Source organism: Vicia villosa, linkage group LG7, assembly GCF_029867415.1.
Source record: "Vicia villosa cultivar HV-30 ecotype Madison, WI linkage group LG7, Vvil1.0, whole genome shotgun sequence".
NCBI classification, from domain to species: domain Eukaryota; kingdom Viridiplantae; phylum Streptophyta; class Magnoliopsida; order Fabales; family Fabaceae; genus Vicia; species Vicia villosa.
This window is the reverse complement of record NC_081186.1, coordinates 80,129,877-80,135,876: the sequence shown is the minus strand read 5'-3', so window position 1 is coordinate 80,135,876 and position 6,000 is coordinate 80,129,877.

Below are 6,000 nucleotides of genomic sequence, written 5' to 3'. Positions count from 1 at the left end.
AGCCGCACATCAGAAAGGTTCGATGGAATTTGCACAAGTTCGACGTCTGATGTTAGAATGATTCTTATTATACCTTCTGTGACATATGGGCTTTTTAAGTCATCAGAGTTTGCTTTACGTCCGAAAACAACATTTTTATATTTTCCCCAATTTTAACAATTTCTATTTTATTTTCTATAATTTTAACTATTTCTATTTTTGAATATTTTTAACAATATAGTCTTTTTTAGTATTTAAACATTTTTGAAATTTGTCGTGATTATCTTTGATCATAATAAAATTCGAGAATTTTTTCTTTTTGGTGGATTTCAAAACTTTTTTCATAGATTTATCGCTAACATATTTATATTTTCGTACTAAAGTTAGAGTTTACTAATCCTTCATAATTCCGGCCACATGACTTTCCAAACTTCAGATTTATACATTTCATCCATATAGAATTTCTCCTATTTGGGACCTTGGGTAGGCAGGCACCTCTAATGTGCTGAAGAAATAATAGATAAAAATAATTTGATAAACAATTCATTCTAAAATATTTTGATTATATAAAAATTATACCCATAAACGAATTATAATATATACTTGTACTTCTCATAATCTCATATTACGCGGTTCTGTTACCTTGTCAACTCATTGGTGATAAACTGATAATGCATCCTCTTGGAAAATCACACTCTTCCTTATGAGCATCTGGTAGCATGCCAAAATACTACTCAGGATGCACATAATCATGTGCCTTATGAAATTCTCAATGTGTTGCAGTATGTAGGATAAGTGTGGGGAGTCCATAGATTTCTCATAAAAAGATAGGCTTATGTAGTATGTATATATCTTTAGGGGGGTATAGGTTCTAAGTGTCGGGTGTCCATAGATTTCTCATAAAAGATAATAGGCTTATCCAGTATGTATATATCTTTAGGCCCAATAAATGAAATTTGGTCCATATTGAATGTTAGACTTTTTTCTTTTTTGATAAAATGAATGTTGGAATTTATTTACATAAATACAGGTGTAAAATATGATTTTCTTTTTATAAATATATTAAAAATAAAAGTTGTTTTAATCACTCTTTCTCCGCACCTTAATATAAATAATATGTAGGCAGAAAACGAAATCAATTTGATTCAAAACTAAAAAAAAAATAAGTTTATTTATTTATTTTAAAATTGTTTATATTTCGGAAAGATGGATGAAGTATTTATTTCTGATTTAATTCAATGTGAGAAAAAAATGTGAATAGAAAGTATTGAGAAGAGAGCCGATCCAATAAAATTGGAGGCTTTGTTCTAATTTAAAAAATAAGTTTAAATTTTTAAAAAGTTACAATTATAATAATTAAAAATAACATGTCAAAAATATAAATATATATTAAAAATAATTATAATTATTTTGACTTTGATCCATTTTTTTTAATATATTTAATTTTTATCATATCATTTTTTTTATTGAATTTTTTAATAATGTTTTTATATTTATTAATATTAAAATATTTGAAAAAATTAAACTTTTTAAAATTTTGGGGACCTGTGTTTTAGATTTTTTAATATTAAAACGAAATCACTGATTAAAAATAAGTGTGAGAAAATCTCACATTAATAAAAAAAAGTAGAGATCAAACACTTTATAAGAGAGAACTCATATATCCATTATTTTTAAGATTGTGATGAGTATCTAGTGTGTGTAAGTCTAATGTACACTCTATACTAGCACACCGTTTTAATAAACTGAATCAATTCAAAATTAATTAAAGACTATTGTTCAATAATTAACTCTTTAAACTTGCATTCTAGCATCGAAAAAAATACATAAGATGTAAAAAATCCAATTCATTTAGTGTTTTTTTTTTTAAAAATCAAAAGGGGCAAAATCCCATGAAATAAATGAAGAAAAATTGGTAAAAAATTGAGAGGGCCAAAGAAACTCACCTCTAACTTATCTAATTTTATAACTTAGTAAGCCTAACTTATTTCTATTAAAATCCAACATAACATCCGAATGGACCTCATTCCATCGAGTAAGATTAAGATCTGAGATGCAACAACTATTGAAACTTTAGGAAGTTGACCAATATATTTCTAGGTACTAAGTTTGTGAGGATAAAGTCATCGTTCAAGAAATATTTTGGACTCATCCTGATTCTATTAAGTTGTTCCAGACATTTCCCACTGTGTTCATAGTTGATTCAACATGCAAAACAAATAAGTATAGACTTCCACTCCTAGAAATTGTTGGTGTTTCTTCTACGAAGATGACATTTTTAGTCGGTTTTTCATTTTTGGAATTCGAAAAAGAAGACAATGTTACACGGGCTTTGGAAATGTGCAAGACTATGTTGAAGGACCAAAAAAATATTCCACAAGTAATAGTCACTAATCGCGGCACCACATTGTTGAATTTAGTTGCAACGATGTTTCCTACATCGTATGCATATTTATAAGTATCACATAAAGATGTGAAAGTCGACTAAAACTTGCGGTTGACACCAAACAAGTGAAGGGTGAAGATGAAAAATGGTCAAACCTAGTGTGGTGGTGGAAAAGATAATAGATGCATAGAATTGTATAGTAAATTCTTCCACAAAATAACTATATGTCGGATCTGTAATACATTTTAGGAGGATGTGTGCGGGATGTCTAGATTTCTTAAAATAATTTGAGGGCATTATTTTTGACTAGGTTAAAGAGAAGATTGCTTGCGCCTGGACCGGTCAGGTTAGACACTTGGGAAATACAACAACTAACAAAGCTGAATCTGCTCATACTACACTAAAAAATTGGTTGAGAAATAGTAAAGATGATTTTTGTCGAGAATGAGACATCGTAAACCAAATGATCTGAAACCAACATAATGAGATACATACATTATTTGGTCGGATAATTACTGTGTTAGAACACTAATTCAAAGATAACATCCTTTATTTAAAGTTGGTCGACAACATATCTTGGGCGACATTGAATTTTTTCACAAAGCCAAATAAGATGATAAAACAGGTTCAAATAGCTCAAAGTATGGATGTACATCTAGGAAGACGTACCGTCTTCCACGTGTTTGTTTAATTTCAACGAAAATGAAGTTTGATAAACCGATACGTATAGATGGGGTTTACAATCATTGAAAAAGGCTCCGGTTTGATGATGATGGTGTGACGAATGATGATAAATCATGTATAACTATTATTATGAAATGGGAAGTAATCCGAGGGAGATTTTCGAAACCTAATGACATCATGAAATCATACATCTAAGAGAAACTGAGGAAGATTGTATATCCAGAAACAATGGATTTCAAACCACCGTCGGAACAGGCTAAAACAAAGGATGCTCCTAAAAAGTTCAAACTGATACAAAGTGACAACTCTATGAGACATTCTCCTTCATACTTTGAACATGTTGACTTGCATTTTCCAGATTCCTCAACTCTAAAATCTCAAAAAATGTTTTCACGGGTGATCGTATTAGCAAACCATCTCCTCCACCACCGTTACAGAAAATCATCCATATTGAAGAGATTCCACTTTTTATGCACAAATACATTGAACACATTGTAGATGTTGAAGGTGACGACATTTATGGTTTTCGAGCTATTTCGAGTTTGCTCAGTAAACAAGAAAAGGACCACCAACTTTTCGCTATCACCTTATTAAAGAGATCACGACGCATAAGAAATAATACACAAAGCTATATGGGATAAAAATAAAATTAAGATGCAATTCTCAATGGTCTTGTTCCTTGAGTTAGTGTCTGACAACGTTTGAAAAATGGGTTCGCTTCCCGAAAATTAGACATCTTATAGCAAGTGCTTATAATAGGGTGTGTATTGATTTAACATGATACAGTTTCTCGAAAATATTTTTTCCACTTTGGAGTAGGTCATCTCAAAATTCATCTAGACACATCAAGTTCGAGTATCGTTCATCCCTGATTGACAAGGAAGGGAAGATATGGTTCACCATGCTTGAAATGAAAACGAATGAGGATTTAAAGGTTATGTGGAATATATTTTATCGTTATTCAACAAAAGGTTTGATCGAAGTGGATGCGACAATTGTAAGATCAATCGAAGAAATTATAAGGATGTTTCAACGTCCTGAATCACCCGTTTTTAGTGGAATGTAATGTTAATTTTATGTTAACAATTATCTATATAATGTTTATTTTGATGTTAATTTATGTTGTTTTTCATTATTCCGCCATTGGTCCTGGTTGCTTCTGGTTTGAACAAACATAGCATATTTTGGAGATGCATCCCAGATCATTAAGAATTGATACAAAGTTGTATTTTCAGACATAATTTTTAACATAATAAAAGTGTCTCATCAATTTGCGTTGAGGAGTGTGTACAAAATATATCCGGATATGAATTTCCGAATTTTAGAGGCATGTATGACCATTCACCGTAGTGTGAAAGCACCTTATAAGAAGATGGCATTTCATTAAATATAATAACTAGTCGGTCCACTCAATGACCCAACTTCCTGTCAAACAGCCAAATAGATTGTGGTTTAATAATTCCTCCTTTGTAATTATCAATTAGATAACTATGATAATCACAATAAATAATAGTAGTTTTTCGCTTAAAACAAATTACTATGAATTTAGTCCTCTTTGTATCCGGTTACCCTTTTAACTAAGTCATATTTAACTAACACTTCAAATATTTATAAGTGTAAATTACACGTGCTATGCTATGATCACTTAAGTTACAAAATGCATGAGAGAAGGTAAACCAACCCATTCATGTGATACCTCTCATGCCAACAAAGCCTTGCATCAACCTAACATTAACACTCCAAATATATACATCAATTATATCTCTTCTTCAACTATTATAATAAAAGATCATTAGAGAATGGAGAGTCCAAAACAGAATACAGTTAGCTTTTTTCAGATGCCTCTTCACTATCCAAGATACACAGAGAAAGACTACCAAGACATGCCTGAATGGAAGCTTGATAGTCTCCTTAAGGAATATGGTTTGCCTACACATGGTGATTTGGCTTACAAAAGAGACTTTGCTATGGGTGCTTTTCTTTGGCCTAAGTTCCCTCTTAACTCAAAGTCTTGATTGAGCCTAATTACCTTACTACCTACCTATATATATAATTCAATAATGTTTTCATTTAGTACTTATGTAGGAAAAAGAACAATACTAGTGTATGTAGTTTATATAAATTTTGAACTAATTAATGTATAATTTTACTTATGAGTTCTATATATATACTTTAGTTTCTTTCAATCCTCACTCAATTTTATACATTTTTTAAATTTTGGAAGTTGATCTAGTAGTGAAGGCTTGAATACAATGAGTAAACGGTAGAATTAATCTCTTAGATTAATCGATCGTAAGGTCAAATGTTATGATTTTTAGAAAATTTTCACCCTATCATAAACAATGTTAATGTCGTATTTAGTGTTTGTGTTTTCTCTAAAGAGTATCTTATTAAAAAAAAAGTATTGGTTGATAAATCTAATTCAAGGGGTTCAACTTTTTCCATGCTCAACGTCACTTTATAAATATACATTAAAAGTTACAATGTTTATATGATAATGAAAGAGACTTATTTTTTGTTTGTATACTTTTAAAATCATATAGAAACATGGGACAGGTAAAGTTAGGCTCAATAATACCATCATTAAAACATGATCCAACAACTCTCAAAGGGAACATAATGTAGAAAAATATAAAACTAGACTACTATAAGAGTTTACGCTTCAAAGATATTGGAAATAATTGAATTCAAGGGGTTTGTTAACAAATTACAATTGGTGGACGTTATTGGAAATAAGTTTATATGGTTTGTTATTATTACATATGATTGGCATTATTATAAGTAATATTTGAAACAAGATTGTCAAGTTGTGAGACATTCTGTCTCAAAGTGTGTTTGTGACAAACAACGTGTTAAGTAAAATGTCATGCAGTATGTGAGATATCTTGTCTTACTCGATTTGTTTGGCGCACAAGGTTGATTGTAATATTTCTTAGCATTTTAGATATTTT